Source organism: Camellia sinensis, chromosome 9 (genome assembly GCF_055761805.1).
Source record: "Camellia sinensis isolate YWXY chromosome 9, ASM5576180v1, whole genome shotgun sequence".
NCBI classification, from domain to species: Eukaryota; Viridiplantae; Streptophyta; class Magnoliopsida; order Ericales; family Theaceae; genus Camellia; species Camellia sinensis.
The window spans coordinates 63,560,917-63,581,718 of record NC_138969.1 but is presented as its reverse complement, the minus strand read 5'-3'; positions in this window follow the sequence as shown (position 1 = coordinate 63,581,718).

The following is a 20,802-nucleotide window of genomic DNA, read 5'->3' as shown; positions in this document are numbered from 1 at the left end:
ATGCTTTAGTTATTGCTCATATTGTGTTTAGCATATCTCTACTGGGCGTTGGCTCACCCTATATGGGACATCATTTTCAGGTACAAGTGTTATGCCACCTCCAAGGACGTAGCTTGGGAGGCTTGAGGCTGTAGACTTTTTTTTTTGTTGTTGTTTTTGTTGTATTACATGTACATCAAGCCAAGGGCTCATTTGTGTAGAGTTAGTACTCTCTTTTTGTAACCAAGTGTTGACTTGGAAAGTTGTAAGCCTATAGGGCATTTACTTTTATTGTCAACATGTAATACCTTTTGTAAGAATACTCTGATGATTGTAATATGAAAACTCTTTTATTTATCGTGAATGTATGCTATGATGGGTTTATTTTTTAGGGCGTTACAACTTGGTATCAGAGCATACCGGGTTCGAATACTTTGGGTATGCGAGAAGTGGTTAGTACCACAATGGGTTCATCTCGCTTGATAGAGACTTAGATGTAGTGTTATATGCTTACGTGATAACATGTTTATGTGACTATGTGGGTATGGAATGTAGTTTCTAGGATGTTGATTGGATCCTTGGGTTGCTGGGAGTCTTGTTGAAAAAGCACTTGATCAATGTTGTTTCTAACCGGAACTCTAGTAACGCCTCGGGACTATCATTATCCGGAAGTGAAATTCGTAGGTGCTTATGTGATTATGTGCTTACGTGGAGTGAATTACAGTTGTCCATTGCATTAGGACGCGAGTGTTATAGCTTCGGCACATTTGTGAATGTGCTAATGTTCTTCATTACCTTTATTAGGATGTCAGGACGAGGATGTCGTGGTAGGCGAGGCAGGCCTAGGAGGTAGGAAATGCCGATACCGAATGATATTCTGGCGCAGCAGGAGGGGGTTGGTCAGGCCAATGTGGCCGAGCCAGCAAGTCAGCAGGCTATAGGCGCCTTAGCCCTTGGGATAGCAGATGCTTTGAGGGAATCCATGGGCATTCTCAGAGCTAAGAATCCAGTTCAGGCCCAGGTTCAGGCCCAGGTTGTTGATGTAGGGCCTTCCTTTCAGAAGAGGGAGTTCTTCCAGTCTAATCCGGATGAGTTTGTTGGGGATCCAAAGGAGCCACTTAAGGCCGATGAGTGGTTGGAGCAGATGACCAAGACATTTGAGATGATTGGCATTAAGGACGGGGTATTAAAGGTGACCTTGGCATCTTTCCAGCTTAAGGGGGATGCGGGTCAATGGTGGAAGTTCACAAGGAGCCGTATTGGTGGCACTTGGGAGGCTTTTGTAGATGCTTTCCAGGAGAAGTACTTAGCCCCAGCTATCAGGGAAAAGCTGAGGGACCAGTTTTGTTAGCTCAAGCAGCTAGGTTTGTCAGTGGCCGAGTTTGAGGCCACTTTTACCAATTTGTCCAGGTTCGCACCTGAGCTCGTGGCGTCGGAGGAACGCCGTTGTATTGAGTTTAAGAGGAAGTTGAGGCATGGCCTCAAGATGAGGGTTGGGGGATCCATGATCCGGGAGTATGGGCATCTTGTGGATGCCGCGACCCATATGGAATCTATGATGGAGGAGGAGGAGAGGATGAGGGGCTCCAAGAGGAGTCAGGAAGGCCAGGAGGATGGTAGGAGGCAGAGGGGTTCTAACCCTCAGCAGTCCCAAAGTGCTTTAGCGAGATCTACCTTTCCAGTGCCGAGTTCAGGTTCTGGGAGAGGCAGCCAGGGGGACTTTACCTGTTTCAAGTGTGGTCAACTGGGCCACAAGTCTCCAGCTTGCCCGCAGAGGGGAAGAGGTCAGGGAGCAACTTCATCTTCAGCTCGACCTCAGAGCCAGAGTCAGGGTAGAGGCCGATCGTCCTCTTGTTATCAGTGTGGTCAGGCGGGATACTTGAAGAGGTTCTGTCCACAGTTGGGTGGTACACCCGGTACGTCTGGTTTGAGACAGACGCAGAGTTCGCAGCCAGCACAGTCTGTTCAGGCCTCGAGGGCCAATCAGGGGGCTTCATCGTCTGAGTTTGTGCATCAGTCTTTTGCTCCGAGAGGTGAGCAGGTAGATCAGGGGCCTACAGGGTGCGTGTATGCTGTTACCGCGCAGGATCTTGTACCGGCTCCATCTGTTGTGGGAGGTACCTTTTTATTTTGCAACTCGGTTTCCAATGTGTTGATTGATACGGGTGCATCTCATTCCTTTATATCTGCTGCATTCGCATCTATTTTGGGATTGGAGTTGGCACAGTTAGCATCTTCTATTTGCATTATATCGCCTGTTGGGGGCGAATTGATTTTGAAACACAGATGTAGAGGTTGTGACATAAAGGTCGCCGACCGCCGACTTCCATTTCTTTTTGTAGTTATGCCCATGTCGGGTTTTGATGTTATTTTGGATATGGACTGGTTATCGTTATACTGGGCAGTTATTGATTGTTACCGCCAGAGGGTCACAGTTTGTACCGTAAGTGGGGAGTGTTTTCATTTCTTGGGGGATCAGGTTGGTAGTGTGTTGCCACCGGTGTATGATCCGCGAGGGCGGAGTGAGCTTAGTGGTCTTCTCGCTAACCTTATGAGTAGTGAGTGTGATGAGACCAGGGTTGAGTTACCGAGAGTGGTTTACGAGTATTCAGATTTTTTCTCGAGGATCTTGTTAGTTTGCCACCACATCGAGAGATAGAGTTCTCTATTGATTTAGTGTCGGGCGCAGCGCTGATTTCTATGGCACCTTACCGTTTTGCCCCAGCCAAGTTGAGTGAGTTGAAGGTTCAACTCCAGGAGTTGCTAGATAAGGTTTTTGTTTGCCCTAGTGTTTCACCGTGGGGAGCACCGGCCCTCTTTGCTAAAAAGAAAGATGGTGCCTTGAGACTTTGTATCGACTATCGGAAGTTGAATCAGGCTACGGTTAAGAATAAGTACCATATGCCCCATATAGATGACTTGTTTGACTAGTTAAAAGGGTCCCATTGTTTCTCCAAGATAGACTTGAGATCGGGTTACCATCAGTTGAGGGTTAGGGAGGAGGATATTCCGAAAACGGCATTCCGTACGCGGTATGGCCACTATGAGTTTCTGGTGATGCCTTTTGGGCTCACCAATGCACCAGCAGTATTTATAGATTTGATGAACCGGATATTCCAGGAATTCTTAGATCGTTTTGTAGTCATTTTCATGGACGACATTCTGATTTATTCGCCTTTGGAGGAGGAGCACGAGGAACACTTGAGAGTGGTGCTCGAGTTGCTTAGAGCCCATAGGCTGTATGCCAAATTTGAAAAGTGTGAGTTCTAGCTAGGAGAGGGCAAGTTCTTAGGCCATGTGGTTTCCGGGGAAGGGGTGTCTGTTGATACATCCAGGATTAAGGTAGTGCAAGACTGGGCACAGCCTAAAAGCATTTTTGAGATCCGCAGTTTTCTGGGATTAGCTGGGTATTATCACCGGTTTGTGAAAGATTTCTCTAGACTAGCTTCGTCGTTGACTAGATTGACGCGGAAATGGGTCAAATTTGTATGGAGTGAGATTTGTGAAAAGTCGTTCCAAGAGTTGAAAGCTAGATTGACCACCGCTCCGGTGTTGATTATTCCGAAAAGAGGTTTGGGTTATGCGGTCTATTGTGATGCCTCACGAGAGGGTTTGGGTTGTGTCTTCATGCAAGAAGGGAAAGTGGTAGCCTATGGCTCACGTCAGTTGAAGATTCACGAGAGGAATTACCCTACTCATGACCTAGAGTTAGCAGCAATGATCTTTGCCCTGAAGATTTGGAGGCACTACCTGTATGGTGAGAAATTCGAGGTGTTCTCGGATCATAAGAGTTTGAAGTACCTGTTTACACAGAAGGACTTGAATTTGAGGCAGAGGAGGTGGATGGAGTTCATTGAGGACTATGACATCGAGTTGCACTATCACCCGGAAAAGGCCAATGTTGTGGCCGATGCCCTTAGTAGGAAATCCATTAGTGATGTTGCTTGTATAGCCATCCGGGAGTGGGAGATGTTAGGTGCACTTGGCGAGTTCGATTTGTTTCTGGGCGAATCCATTGAGGCTGCGGCCTTGTTTTCTGTTGTTGCACAGCCTACACTTGTGACTCGAGTGTTAGAGGCACAGAGAGGTGATCTTGAGGTAGAATCCCTCCGAGATAAGATCTCCAGTGGGAAGGCTGAAAAGGGTTTGATTATGTATGCCGACCTGAGTGTGAGATACCGAGACTGTCTGTTTGTGCCAGAGTCTTGCCGAGAAGAAGTACTCTGAGAGTTTCATCGTTCACGCCTTGCAGTACATTCGGGAGGCACCAAGATGTATCGTGATCTAGGTCATCGGTTTTGGTGGCGGGGTATGAAGAAGGATGTGGCAATTTTCGTGTCTAAGTGCCTTACTTGTCAGCAAGTGAAGGCCGAGCATCAGAGGCCAGCGGGTTTATTGCAACCCTTGCCTATTGCTGAGTGGAAGTGGGAGCATGTCACTATGGACTTCGTTGTAGGTCTTCCGAGGACTCAGCGGGGTAGTGATGCTATTTGGATGGTTGTAGACCAGTTGACTAAGTCAGCACACTTTATTCCTATGCGCGCGAGAGATTCGGTAGATCATCTTGCCGACTTGTATATTCGGGACATAGTGAGGTTGCACGGGGTCCCAGTGTCGATCGTCTCTGATAGAGATCCTCGTTTTACTGCTAGGTTGTGGCAAAGTTTGCAGAGTGCCTTGGGCACTAAACTGACCTTTGACACAGCTTACTATCCTCAGACTGACGGACAGTCCAAGCATACTATTCAGATCCTAGAGGATATGCTTCGAGGTTGTGTCCTTGACTTTAGTGGGACATGGGAGAGGCACTTGCCCTTGGTGGAATTTGCCTACAACAACAGCTTTCAGTCTAGTATCGGTATGGCGCCGTTTGAGGCCTTGTATGGCCGACCGTGTAGGTCTCCGGTTTGTTGGGCCGAGGTGGGTGATACACGTTTGTTGGGCCCGGAGTTGGTGAGGGAAACGACGGAGAAAGTTGAGCTTATCCGTAAGAGGCTTGTTACAGCCCAGAGTCGCCAAAGGAGTTATGTCGACCGTAGGAGGAGGCCTTTGGCATTTGAGACGGGTGATCATGTTTTCTTGAAAATATCACCTATGCGGGGTTTGTTAAGGTTTGGGAAGAGTGGGAAGTTATCCCCTCGATTTATCGGTACCTTTGAGATCCTTGAGAGGATTGGGGAGGTTGCTTACCGTCTAGCTTTGCCGCCGCAGTTGTCCGGAGTGCATGATGTATTTCATGTTAGTATGCTTCGGAAGTACGAGCCGGATCCATCGCACGTGTTGGATTGGACGACTTAGAGGTAGATGAGGATGCCTCGTATGAGAAGAGACCGGCACGGGTCTTGGATAGGCGGGATCAAGTCTTGCGAGGCAAGACCATTCCCTTAGTAAAGGTTTTGTGGAAACATCACGGAGTGAAGGAAGCCACTTGGGAACGTGAGGTGGATGTCCGTGAGAAATATTCGGACTTGTTTGTAAATGTTTAACCATGTATTGGGATTTTGTAATATTGATGAACTTTAAGAGCATTAAATATGTCTTAAGTTGTAAAACATTGTGAATGTTTTGGTTTATGGGAATATTGTGGAACTTGCCTTGTAATGGAAGTTTATTTTAACATTGCATATGTTAACTCTGTTTTAGAAATGCAAATATAATTTTGGCATTGAATTTGTTTTGTGATGCATGTTGATAATACATGTTGGAGATTATGTTAGAAGTTTGCCTCTTGAATAGAGATGGAATGACCGGTAATGGGTCAAGTTGTTGAATTTTACATTGTAATAATGTTGGTAATTGAGAAAACATGTTTTTGAAAAACTTGTACTTAATTTCGGGGACGAAATTCTTTAAGGGGGGGAGGTTATAACGATCCCGGTTTCTCTTCCTTTGATTGTTGTATTCTGGACTTAGGTTCTGTGGAGTTGGTGGTTGTATATCTTGTTGTTATCTTTTAATTCCGTGTATTTGAGTTTTAGGATGTATTGGACGTGTTTCGAACAGGTTGGTTGAGCTTTAGTCCCATTCCTTGTTGCCCAGATTTTTTGGGGTACGCTCGAGCGGGTCCATTTGCGCTCAAGCAGAGTTTGATTTTTGGTTGTCCGCTCGAGCGGGTCTTCTTGCGCTCGAGCGAGGTTTACACGCTCTCAGCATTTCGTGCCTCTGCAAAACTTCTGCAAGTGTGTTTTTCATGCTCGAGCGGGTTTCCTTACGCTCGAGCCGGTAGCGCTCGAGCGGGTGTCTTGGCGCTCGAGCGGATAGTTCATTGTCTGTAATAGTACTAGAAGGGGGAAATCTACGCTCGAGCGGCTTTTCCTTTGCGCTCAAGCGGGTGTGTTTTGCAGTTGTGTCTTGGCGCTCAAGCGGGAATCCTTGTGCTCGAGCGGGTCCAGTTTTTGTGTCTGACGCTCGAGCGTCCTGTTCTCCGCTCGAGCGGGTCATACGTATATTAGTAGACAGCAGCGGGATTACACTTCACTTTTTCATCTCTTTCTTTTTCAAAAACCCTAGATCTGAACTCTCTCTCCCTCTAAACAACTTCTCTCTAGGGATTGATCTACTTCTAGTGAGTTTCTAACCTAGGCTCTTTGTAAGAAAGATAGAGAGTGTTGAGGGCTTCCTTTTAATCTGAAAAATCTTGGATTTGGAGCACTTTGGATTTTGGTCATCTCCTCCATTTGAGCTCTTCATCTCGAGGTAGGGATAACTACTCATTCCTATGGTCTTTGACATAAACTATTGGTCTTTTTGATATAATGTTGAGTTGGGTGATTTTGGGTGTTAGGGTTTCAAAATGTATAAAAGAGGGGTTTTATATTTTAAGCCTATACATGTATATTTGAGCCTAGAGATGAGAATATTGATGTTGTTGATAATATTTAGACCTTTGGGTCAATATTGAGCTTAAAGGGAAAAATGTCATATTTGGGTATATTTGGGTCATTAGTGTAATTAATGACATTTGTTATGAAATTGAGTTAGGGATAATGAAATTTGCTCATTATGAGATAGAATGGTGGAGTTGGATTTATAAGTCGCTCACTTTTGAAAATGTCAATTATATATCTGTTGAGGCATTTATTATCTATTTAGAAATAACTGCTTTGGGCTATCGGTGGAGGATAGTCTTGATTGTTGTAGACATTGCGTGATGATTAGGTGAATTGAAACTAATCAAGTTGTGTATTTGAATACATGGGTGCCGAATCACGCGGATGAAATTTCCGTAAAATGGCCATTTGAATATATTTATACATGGGTGTCGAATCCCGCGGACGCAATTTCCGTAAAATGGCAATCCGAATATATCTATACATGGATGCCAAGTCCCGCGGATGAAATATCTATAAAATGGCCATAAGAGAATAAAAATACATGGGTGCCGAATCCCGCGGACGCAATTTCCGTAAAATGGCAGTTTGTAGTATTGTTGGCATGAGATGTAGTCTCACTTCAGTTATTTGGCCCGGTTCTGAGCCATGTTTATAAGTTGAGTTTTGTTAAGTTAAACATTTATCAAGTGCTAATGTTTTAGTTATTGCTCATATTATGTTTAGCATATCTCTACTGGGCGTTGGCTCACCCTATATGGGACATCAATTTCAGGTACAAGTGTTAAGCTACCTCCAAGGACGTAGCTTGGGAGGCTTGAGGCTGTAGACTTTTTTTTTTGTTGTTGTTTTTGTTGTATTACATGTACATCAAGCCAAGGGCTCATTTGTGTAGAGTTAGTACTCTCTTTTTGTAACCAAGTGTCGACTTGAAAAGTTGTAAGCCTATAGGGCGTTTACTTTTATTGTCAACATGTAATACCTTTTGTAAGAATACTCTGATGATTGTAATATGAAAACTCTTTTATTTATCGTGAATGTATGCTATAATGGGTTTATTTTTGAGGGCGTTATAGGTAATTTTGGAGAAAGTTAGGGTTTGGTTTGTAATTTATAAAAGAGGGGTTTTGTGTTTAATAACTCCATGTGTAATTAAGGCCTTGGAAATATGAGTTTGAGAGTTAAATTGGTGGAATTTGGTCTTAGGATCAATATTTGAGGAAAAAGAAGATTGCCCTAATTGTTGTAATAAATTAATTTGTATAATTAATTTGGAAAAATGTGGAAATATGAAATTGAGTTGATATCCATGAAATTGGAAAAATTATGAGAATGAAAGGTGTAGTTGGATAATTTAATCAATTACCTATGAAAATGTCAATATTTTATCTGTTGATAAATTTACTATCTGTTTAGAGATAATTGCTTTGGGCTTTCGGTGGAGGATAGTCTTGATTGTTGTAGACACTGTATGTTGATTAGGGAAAACTGAAACTAATCGAACGTGTTATGTCATTGAATGTGATGGTTGGAATAATACAGCAAATATGTGTATTGATTGATCATGGTATGTGATGAAGTGCTTAAATACATTATATATGTATCTTTATTTGGGAGGAGATAGGGCATGTACTCCACACACATATGTGTTCATATACTTTAACACATTATTTATGTATCTTTGTTTGGGAGGAGATAGGGGATGTACTCCATATGTGTTCATATACTTTAACACATTATTTATGTATCTTTGTTTGGGAGGAGATAGGGCATGTACTCCATATGTGTTCCTAAACTTTAATACATTATTTATGTATCTTTATTTGGGAAGAGATGGGAAATGTACTCCATATGTGATTATATGCTTAAATACATTGTATATGTATCCTTGATTGGGGGATAATGAGGGATGGACTCCATAGATAACTAAGCTGGCTAGAACATCCGGGGTGAAAGTCTTGAAACCTTATAAATTGAAGCGCATGAATAGAATTGTTAATTGGAGTATTAGTCACGTGAGATGTAGTCTCATTTTGAATCATGGGTAACGGGAGAGTTAACAAGTCGAGTGGAAGTCTCACTTAAATTGTTTGGTTAGATATTGAACCATAATTAGGAACTGATCTGAACAAATAAGGGAAGTGGATGGTAGTATGGATGTAATCATTGTGGGGCTATGAGCAGGGTGTGATTTAGTGTTTATACGTGTCGATCATTTGTTATGTGACAATGTTTTAGTTATTTCTCATATTGGGTTTAGTATGTTTCTACTGGGCTTCGGCTCACCCTACTTGCGACACCATTTTCAGGTACAGGAGACGTGCCAAGTTCAAGATCTTTATTTGGGAGGTCGTCGGAGTTGAAGACTCTGCTTTGTTAATTACTTTGTTGATTATATGTAAATGCAAGCCGAGGGCTTTACCTGTTAAAGAGTTAGAGCTCTTCTTTTGATTGACCAAGTAACAACTTGGAAAGATGTAAGCCTGCACGACATTCTATTATTTTTGTAAACATTTGTAATTAATATGAAATACACTTTTGTAATATTAACTCTGATGTTTGTATGGAAATGTAAACTATCTATCATGTTTATAGAAAGATTGGATGTGGGAATTACGTATTATTTTGAGGGCGTTACAACTTGGTATCAGAGCGTACCGGGTTCGAATACTTTGGGTACGCGGGAAGTGGTTAGTACCACAATGGGTTTGTCTCGCTTGTTAGAGACTTAGGTATAATGTTATGTGCTTATGTGATAACATGTTTATGTGACTCTATGGGTATGAAATGTAGTTTCTAGGATGTTGACTGTATCCTTGGGTTTCTGGGAGTCCTATTGGAAAAGCAGTTGATCAATGCTGTTTCTAACCGGAACTCTAGCAACGCCTCGGGACTGTCATTATCCGGAAATGAAATTCGTAAGTGCTTATGTGATTATGTGCTTACGTGGAATGAATTATAGTTGTCCAATGCTTTAGGACGCGAGTGAAATAACTTCGGTACATTTGAAAATGTACTAATACCTTTGTTACTTTTACTAGGATGCCTAGACGATGAAGTTTCGATTTCCCTCCTTCCACACAGGAAAAGTTACGGAAACAGTTTGTGGAGTTACGCCAAGGTACTACACCTTTGGTGCAATTTGAAGCATGGTTTGCTAATCTGTCGAGGTTTGCCCCAGAATTGGTGGAGACGGAGGAATTGCGTTGTTCAGAGTTTGAGAGTAAGCTATGTGACGACATCCGAGAAAGAATTGTTGGGTCTTGGCATAGGAGCTATAGTGTGCTCGTTAAGGCGGCAGCTCATGTAGAGGCAGCGGTGCTACCTATGGGGCATAATAGGAAAGAGCCCGTGGTTGTGAGTGTTGGTCAGGTTAGGGAGGAGGCCATTTCGGTAATTTCTACGGTTTATAAGTACTCTAGGCCTAGTAAGGGGTGGAGGCGAAAGTATGCTCCGTCCCAGGCTAAGTCCTTTTCTTCGCCAGCGGTTTCGGACTCTTCTGTTGGGAGGTCCAAAGAGGTTTAGGTTTCAGGCTAGTCTCAGAATAGGGGGTTTGCTGGTTGTTTCAGATGTGGTCTGCTGGGCCATAAGTCTTCAATTTGCCCACAAAGGAAGAGAGTAGGGTTGGTAGTTCAACCAGTAGTTGCACCACCAGAATCTTCTAGCCGACCAAGTTTTGGGTCGACTAAATGTTCATTGGGGAAGCAGACGTTGGGGTCCCCATCTGTTCAGACTTTGAACCAGTCTCGCGCTTGGGAGCCGTTTACTTGTTGGGTGTGTAATCAGCCAGGTCATATCAAACGTTTCGGTACCCAGCCAGGGTCTTCTTTGGGAGTCTTACAACCTAGTCAGGTTTAGCATTATTCGACGAGGCAGGGGCAATACCGTTATGAGAAACAAACAGGTTAGATTTCGAGGGCCTCAGGAGAGTCGAGTTCCCAAGCCCCATTTGGGGAAGTGTGCAGTTGTTCCATGTGTGGCCAGTTGGGGCATGCCGATAGTTCTTGTCCGTGGCTTGTAAGCTCGTAGGTTATCTTGGGTTTGAGAATGACCAACTTTAGCGGTCCAGCGAGGGATGGTAATGGTGGTAATACCGATGGGATGGTTTTGTTTTGACTAATCCGTTTTGTAATCGGTGAATTATCGTTTTGTAATCATTGGGTTCCATTGTGTAACCAATATATTTTGGGAATGTTGGAACATCAAGGTTGTTTGTTTATATATATATATATATATATATATGTTTATCTGTGCCTGTGCTTATTTATTTTCATGAGATGGGCAGATTGGAGCATGTAGTGGCTCTAAAGTTTTATTAATGTGATAAGTTGTGCAACCGTGAAATTTTTGAGTTAATGAATTTGTATGCGTGTGATTTGATTTAGAGAAGTGAGGGCTGGTGAGCCATGTTTTCAAATATGGAAGAATTATTGAGGAATGCGTATCTTAGTCAGGACCACTATGGGGCGAGAATAGTTATACATGACGGAAGTAAGGAATCTCGTATGTGTTACCTATTTGATCTTATGTGCATGGTAGAGATTTTGGTCTACTGTCATGAGAACTCCTCGAGAGGATGTAAAGTGTGCGATTAATACTAGGTGTTGTATATTTAACTTGATGTTTTACGGAGGCATAACGCATAATTCCGTTAGGAATAGACTTTTATCTTCATGGTAGGTAACGTTGCCAAATTGGCATATGTACTGATTGGTTGTTTTAATTGAGGGAGTGTTAGTCCCTATATAAGATTGTGGTTGTTGGCATCGGGGAGTGGTGTGTTGTGAGCAGCTAGAGTTATATCTTGAGCAGTGGTATAATGGGTGTTTCCCTAAGTTTCCAAACTCCTTTGTGATGGTAGAATGTGATAAGTTTGTACCTTAATACCGGGTAGGCTAGAAGATGCTGTCGGTAAGATTGGTTGGGCGTATAACCCGTGGTTTGGGTGTGACCCGTGAGTAGAGTCACAGTAGTATGGTGTTTGCGGAGGAAGGTTTAGGATGATAGCGAGGAGGATGAGGACCTTTACTCTTCAAGAGAGCTAGGATGGTGAGCCTTTAAAAGCCTTGTCGGCGACATGCTACTGTGTCAGGGTCTGGTTCAAGGTGGTTGTCCAGCGGTAGCAATGGCTAGTGGTTTGGCACGGGGGCTTAGTGTCTTGATGGTAATCTCGGGACAAGTGACAGGTAAGGTGTGGAATAAAGAGTGGACCCTATAGGTCATTAAAGGAGGAAGGTGCTATGTTTGCTTGTGTTCGGTACGAACAGTTTCGTAGTAGTGATGAGTGTCGTGGTGTGGTAAACCCTTATTAATTAAATGAGGAAGTGGCGAGTGAAATCTCTGAATGAGGGATTCAGTATGGATATAAGATAGCTTGCATTAAATAAAGAGGTGTTTCTTAGTATGGTGCGTGTCAGTGTGTGGTTCGTATGTTGTTATTAGATGATGTGTAGAAGGGGATCGATCCTAGGGAAATCCCCGGAGAATGCCTTGGTAAGGCAATAGTGTGATTACTGATTGAATCGAGTGGTTTGATGTTTGGTAAAGCTAGGTCACTTTGGTATAAGTGTCTGTCGTCCAGTTTGGATAGAGGTAACACTAGTAAGGTAGCAAAATTGTGTAAAGTGAGTGAGGCACTCTGTTAAAGTCGTTTCGACTTGTCCGGTCCTTGTTTGTGTGGTGTAAGACACGTGGGTGCGAAATGTTATCCTTTGTGTTGTTGCGTTGTTGGGAATTTCAAATTTTCAGGGGTTCCTATCATGAGAGTTTTGTTTTTGAGTGTTACGTCATCACCGTGAGTATGACGGGTTTTGTGGATTGGTTATGTTATGATTCATGGGAGGGACATTGGGTACTCTTCATAAACTAAAATGATTTCGAATCGAAACGTGAATTTGCGATCCTTATTTTCCGAGAAAAAATCTTTTCAGCTGTGGCCAGTTGTAAATGACGTGTTTAAGTGGTGGCAGTATAAGTCTAAATATTTTTGGGAGGAACTGAGTGCTTTGGAACACAGGAAGTAAATAAAACGATTTCTTTAACCCGAATGGAATATCTTTTGAGAAGTTAGATTTAACCTAGCCTGAGTTGTTGGTTACATATTGTGTGTCTTGGGCAAGACCTTGAAATTTTGAGGTAATAACGTACCATAATATTGTTCTTTACCCATGCTTCGTCTTGCATTCATGTTTTGTGAAAATTAACTGAAAACCTTATGTACGAATATTTTCGTGTTTCCTATGTTGGGATATTAAGTATTAAATACTGGTTTGGGTATTGTCAGTAGTCGAGACGAGGTGGATGCCTCAAAACACTGTAGTGATTGGATGGGTCATACTGTTAGTATTGTTATCGAGTCTTGCGAAGCAAGACTTTTCCATTAATTAAGATGTTGTGGAAACCTAACGGGATCGAGGAAGCCACTTGGGAAAGCGAATTAGAGGCCCGAGAGAAGTATCCGGATCTATTTGAGGATATTTGAACAAATGTTGAATTTTTTTTTTGTTGTATTGATAAACTTTAAGAACATTGAACATGTCTTTAGTTATAAAACATTGTACATGTTTCGGTTTATGGTAGTATTATGTCATACGCCTTGAAATGGAAGTTTAATTTAGCGTTGTATATGTTGGATGTGTTGTAGTAAGGGAAATCTATCATGAACATTGAATATGATATGCAATTGTGAAATATGTATGTGGAAACTTGTTGAATTTCAATGAAATGCTTGTTGTAGCAAACTGTGAGAAATGCCTCTTGAATAGAGATGGGATGACCGGTAATGGGTCAAGTTGTGGAATATTGGTTGGTAATGTTATTGAGAATTGAGAAAAACTTGTTTTTGAAACTTGTATCCAATTTCGGGGACGAAATTCTTTAAGGGGGGGAGGTTATAGCGATCCCGGTTTTCCCTCCGTTGGTTATTGTAATCCGGACTTGGTTCCGTAGATGTCAGTTGTTGTATTTGTTTCTTTCCGTCCTTCAATACTTTGTATTTGAGTTATAGGATGTTTTGAGCAAGATTGTTACATATTGGGTGTGTTTGGGAGCAAATGGCTACTGCCCAGAATTTTGGTCCTTCGCTCGAGCGAGCTCTGTGTTTTAGGTCCTTCGCTCGAGCCAGGGTTACTTCGCTCGAGCGAGAGTTGAGTTTTGTATCTTGTGGCTCGAGCGAGAAGTCCTTCGCTCGAGCTTGCGTCTGCGTCTAGTTCTAGACCTGAAGGTTGCAAATCTTCGCTCGAGCGAGCTTTCCTTCGCTCGAGCGAGCGAGGTGTATGTTTTGGGTTTCTTCGCTCAAGCGAGCATTATGTCGCTCAAGCGTGCTTCTAGGTTACAGACCTGAAGCTTTGAATTGTTGGCTCGAGCGAGACTTTCTTTGCTCGAGCGAGGGTTCTTTGTGTCTGGTCGCTCGAGCGACCAATCCTTCACTCGAGCGAGCCTGTGTTATATCAGTAGACAGCAGCGGGATTACACTTCACTTTTTCATTTCTTCTTTCACTCAAACCCTAGATCCGACCTCTCTCTCTCTCTATATACATCTTCTCTCTAGGGTTTCATCTTTTTTTAGTGTGTTTCTAGCCTAGTCCCTTTGTAAGAAAGGTTGTGCTCTAGGTGGGCTTCACTTTGATCCGAAAAATCTCGCATTTGGAGCATCTTTGGTTTTTCTCCTCATCTCCTTTGAGCTCCTAACTTTGAGATAGGGATATCCTACTCCTTCTTATGGGTTTTGACTTAAATATTTGTCATTCTGATTAGTTGGTGTTGTTGGGTAATTTTGGAGAAAGTTAGGGTTTGGTTTGTAATTTATAAAAGAGGGGTTTTGTGTTTAATAACTCCATGTGTAATTAAGGCCTTGGAAATATGAGTTTGAGAGTTAAATTGGTGGAATTTGGTCTTAGGATCAATATTTGAGAAAAATAGAGAATGCCCTAATTGTTGTAATAAATTAATTTGAATAATTAATTTGGGAAAATGTGGAAATATGCAATTGAGTTGATATCTATGAAATTAGGAAAATTATGAGATTGAAAGGTGTAGTTGGATAATTTAATCACTCACCTACGAAAATGTCGATATTTTATCTGTTGATAAATTTACTATCTGTTTAGAGATAACTGCTTTGGGCTTTCGGTGGAGGATAGTCTTGATTGTTGTAGACACTGTATGTTGATTAGGGAAAACTGAAACTAATCGAACGTGTTATGTCATTGAATGTGATGGTTGGAATAATACAGCAAATATGTGTATTGATTGATCATGGTATGTGATGAAGTGCTTAAATACATTATATATGTATCTTTATTTGGGAGGAGATAGGGGATGTACTCCAGTGTGTAAGAGGAGATAGGGCATGTACTCCACACACATATGTGTTCATATACTTTAACACATTACTTATGTATCTTTGTTTGGGAGGAGATAGGGGATGTACTCCATATGTGTTCATATACTTTAACACATTATTTATGTATCTTTGTTTGGGAGGAGATAGGGCATGTACTCCATATGTGTTCATAAACTTTAACACATTATTTATGTATCTTTGTTTGGGAAGAGATGGGAAATGTACTCCATATGTGATTATATGCTTAAATACATTGTATATGTATCCTTGATTGGGGGATAATGAGGGATGGACTCCATAGATAACTAAGCTGGCTAGAACATCTGGGGTGAAAGTCTCGAAACCTTATAAATTGAAGCGCATGAATAGAATTGTTAATTGGAGTATTAGTTACGTGAGATGTAGTCTCATTTTGAATCATGGGTAAGGGGAGAGTTAACAAGTCGAGTGGAAGTCTCACTTAAATTGTTTGGTTAGATATTGAACCATAATTAGGAACTGATCTGGACAAATAAGGGAAGTGGATGGTAGCATGGATGTAATCATTGTGGGGCTATGAGCAGGGTGTGATTTAGTGTTTATACGTGTCGATCATTTGTTATGTGACAATGTTTTGGTTATTTCTCATATTGGGTTTAGTATATTTCTACTGGGCTTCGGCTCACCCTACTTGGGACGCCATTTTCAGGTACAAAAGACGTGCTAAGTTCAAGATCTTTATTTGTGAGGTCTTCAAAGTTGAAGACTCTGCTTTGTTAATTACTTTGTTGATTATATGTAAATGCAAGCCGAGGGCTTTACCTGTGAAAGAGTTAGAACTCTTCTTTTGATTGACCAAGTAACAACTTGGAAAGATGTAAGCCTGCACGACATTCTATTATTTTTGTAAACATTTGTAATTAATATGAAATACACTTTTGTAATATTAACTATGATGTTTGTATGGAAATGTAAACTATCTATCATGTTTATGGAAAGATTGGATGTGGGAATTATGTATTATTTTGAGGGCGTTACATATGTGTACAAAGTTTTATTTATCACTCTAAAGTTTTTGTACATATATATTCAATTTCTTCAAGAAAGAAATGTAAATGTTGTTGTCTGCGATGAGCATGACCTTAATACTATTCGCATTCGTGAGGTAAGCCTACAAGTAACTTATATTCGCATGCATTTTCTTATCATTTTAAATATATATTTATAAATATATTCTACGTATTTTTTATGAGCAAAGGCAAAGGAAAAACACAAAGCAATATCAAAGGAGACAGAAAAGGCTATCCCTTCTGGCAAAGGAAAGGAACATGCAAATCTCGTGGTATGGTTTGACATATTTTTCTAAACCATGTTAAAGTAAACATTTGTACAACATGTTAATGCATTTGTCTGAACATTAATTTGAACACATGTTGCATTTACAACATGTCATAATAAATATATAAAAGAAGAAAATGAAAAATGAAATGAAGTTTTTAATTATAGAATATAGATTTTTTTTTTTAATTTTTTATTTTACTTATCTATATAATAAGGAAAGAAGAAAAAAACAACAATCAATTTTAATATAACGGAAAGAACAAGAAGAAGGAAGAGGGAAACAGAAAGTAGAAAACATTGCACGCTAATATTCACATTGTACGTCTCCAATGATCTAATATTTATCTTTTCAACGTAGGACAAAAAAGATGAGTGTAATTAGCAACAAGACTGTGGTCTCTAAAAAAAATAATAAAGCCACGCAAAATTATAGGAGGTGTATGGGAGGTTGCTTAATTTAGTAAGTTATTTTAATTTTTGGTTAGTTTAGTAGGTTAAAATAATTATGTTTAGCAAGATTGTTTTTGTCTTTTTGGCTCAAAATGCATAGTGAGTTTGTAGTTTTGTGTGCTTAATGTGTTTTCAATTTTTTTTTTCCTCCCTTTTAAAATTTTATCACTACACGCATTGGTTCTTATGTGACTAACAACTCAACCGAGTGAAGAAGAAAAGTTAGTTAAACTTTTGAGAATAAATACATGATAAAATGGAAGCAAGAGAGGGGATAATCTTCACATTTTATGTACCTAATTATATAATATTCTCATTTTAGGCATATAATGATAATGTGTTATCAAAAGCTGCATTGGCTCAACGTGCACGGCGAGAACGTGAAAAAAAATCAAAACTCATGTTCTGTATACCAATTAGAACAACACCTACGACGAGAACGAGAGAGATCAAATGAATGTATTAACCCAAGACAACCTTCTGTAACACCCAATTGGTAAACAACTTTGTTTAAATCTTGAAATATATACTTTTACTATTACCACTTTATTATACAGATTTTAATTTATTCACAATTCATTTCTGCAGGCGTGCTCCTACAACTCCATCTAGAAATGTTGGTGTGGTCATCCGTGATAAGCACGACCTTAATGTTATTCGTGTTCATGCGGTAAGTACAAAATCAAGTCAAACATTGTATATATTTTATTTATATATGATTTTTTTAAAATCTTTTGAATATTTTATTTATATTTGTAAGGCAAAAGAAAAAAAAAATGTCAACCCAATGTCTAAAGGAAAAGAAAAGGTGGCTCCTTCTGACAAGAGAATAACAAATGCATGTCAAGTGGTTATATATTCCTTTTAAAAAATATGAAGCGAAACTATGTGAATTTGTTGCTTTATGTTGTTTTTGTAGAATGATTGTAATATATTTTCTTGTAAATTGCTATTATTTATATGTGTGTTTCAAATTTATTTATTTTTATTTGGCATAGATACATGTGCATTTATAATGTTCCATATGAAAAGAATAGGAAAAAAGAAACGAAGGAATAAAGACAAACTATCTAATGAAAGAATAAACTAAATAAGGTAGATTTTTATTTCTTCTTTATTTTTTTTTTAATAACAAAATGCATAAAGAAAAAAATAAATATAGATAACACTATTAAAGGTACAAAACAAAATTAAGAGAAACAAAATAAACAAGAAGACATTTCATGTTAAGTACAAAATATTCACATATTTTGCATCAATGACAAAATATTTTCATTTTAGGCACAAAATGATAATGTAAAATCAAAAGCTGCATTGGCCCAATGTGTACGACGAGAGCGTGAAAAAAAATGAAAAGTCATACTTTCAATGCTTGCAACGAGAACAAGAGGGATTAGAAGAATGTATTCAACCAATAAAACCTTCTTTAGCACCAATTCGTCACAATCGCGCTTGCCTGGAATGGGAAACAATAACTGAACATTCTTATTTGGCACAAAAATGAACAATGGTTGTCCATCATTCTACATGTTCGTTTTCTATGCCAAGCACATCTTTACCTCCACAAAGGAATCAGTAAACTACTATGTCTAATCTTAAAATACATACTCTTACCATTTTGTTTTATAGAATTTTATTTATACACAAATATTTGTAGGTCTACTCCTACAAATCAATTTCTTCAAGAAGATCTATGTACTGATGATGAATTAAAAGATATGCCTATGAGTACATCACTTGACGCCCGAGCACACAACAATTCTTGCCGCCATTATCTTGGCAAGATGGACATATTATGTCCTTATTTTTTAGCCTTACATTGGATGGATGAAAAATTGACCAAATCATCTATAAAGCGTCCCTTATTAGGAACTTGCTGTTTGGAAGGAAAGATTAGGCTACCTTTACGTATTACACCCCCTCCATCACTTCAAGCGTTGTATGATGGGAATAATGATCAATCAAAATCTTTCGAAGTTATACTCGATTGTACAATGCAACCAATGCTTTTACGAGTCTTGGTGCTACATTGGATCCTAGAGTACTCCGCGGAAGGGGTCCTACATCATTCACAATTCATAGGGAATTACGACATCGAACAGGATCAGTACAACAACAACCAAGGCAAGATGCGAGTTATGCTCAACTGTACATCTATGACCCTAATTCAGCGTTAGAAATTCGTAATTGTAGAAATCCTAACTTGAGAAGAGATGTGCTCAAAACTATTCAGGATAGTTTGTTGCAAGTTAATGCATTTGTAGCTACATTTTGCTAGGCTCATGCCATTTTACATCAATTAGTCGCGGAAGGACACAATCTACCTGCTCATCTTCATTACAATTCAACAACCGATCGACGTCGGTATAACTTACCAACAGAGGTAAGTGGAATGAGAGATATTATCTTATATTTCCAAGGAAATAATGAGTTGATGCAAATTAATGAATGTCACCTGTGATGACCTGGTATGCCATCCGTCTTTTTTCCTTTGTTTAACCTCGGATTTGTCACGTTAGTGTGTCAGGTTTCAGTTAGAGCCTTGTGAATCATTTGGGTTTGTGGTGTTCGGAAGTTTTCCCTCAAATAATTTTTGTTCTTGTTTATCTAGTGTTGAATTTCACTCGTTTCGGAGGGTGCACAGTTGAGTCTGAAGTGTCTAGAGATCGAACCAAAAAATTCTAGACTGTTGGACCAGGACCGCACGTGCGGGGGGTAAGACCGCATATGCGGGGAGGGGTGAGTTTCAGAGCCTTGCACACTGCATTATATGCAGGTGCGGGGTGACGTCCGGTTGGAGGGCCGCACGTGTGGGGATCAATGCCACATGTGCGGGAAAAAGGCTCCGCACGTGCAGGGGCATGTGCCGCACATGCGGGACAGACTGAGCCCGAAAACTCTATTTTTTTCTCTTCATTTGGGTTGTTTGTATATCACTTTTATGTATCTCTCTCTCTCTAAAAACATATTGCTCTCCCTTCTCTCTATATTCTACCTCAAAACAAGATCAAAACCCTTGATCTTCTTCTATCCATTTGAGATTCAATCTTAGCTCCCTCATCAAAGACTAAGAACTTCTCAAGAGCTACATTGTGTGCGTTGGAGATCTCTTTTCACCATCATCAAATCTATGGTTTCATCCTCTTTTCTTCATCAAACCTTGAGGTAGGGACTTTCTTGAGTTATATATACATGTTTTGCAAGAATAAATGTTGATTTTATGTTGATCCTTAAGAGTGTAGAATTTTTCAATAGAGGGTTTAAAATCTCAAATGTTTCTAAGTTGATCCTTGAGAGCTTCCTTTCCATTAATTTAAGAAAGATGTTTTTGATGGGATTTCACCAAGAAAATGAGGAGATGTTTTGGGTTTTGACAAAGAACCCTAGAAATTTGAGGGTTTTGGAATGTATGGGAAAAACCTATGGTTTTTTTTTCTTTCTCTTGTATTAAATGGATGAATGAGTGTAGATTTCACATTGTGTTTTGCAAAAATGGCAAACTTTAGATGTATGAGGATTGAGGATTTATTATAAAATTTTTGTGGAATGCATGAACATGTATAATTGTGAGATGACCAATTATTGAGTGCTATTGATTATGAGAAATTGTTGTGATATGTTGATGACATGTGGTTATTTTGTGAAATAACATTGAAGAGAGGAAATGGGAAATATGATTATTTGATATTATTGTAGAGATACTTGAAAAAAATGAAGAAATGTTATGAGGCATGGATAATCATTGCATTGCATACTCATTCAATTAATCATTATGCATTGTGAATTTAGATTGGAAACATTTACTTCAAGAAAGGAATATATTGTATTGAGAACAACAGAAATGTGTATGGGGTAAATACGTTGGTAAGTCCGGTTAGG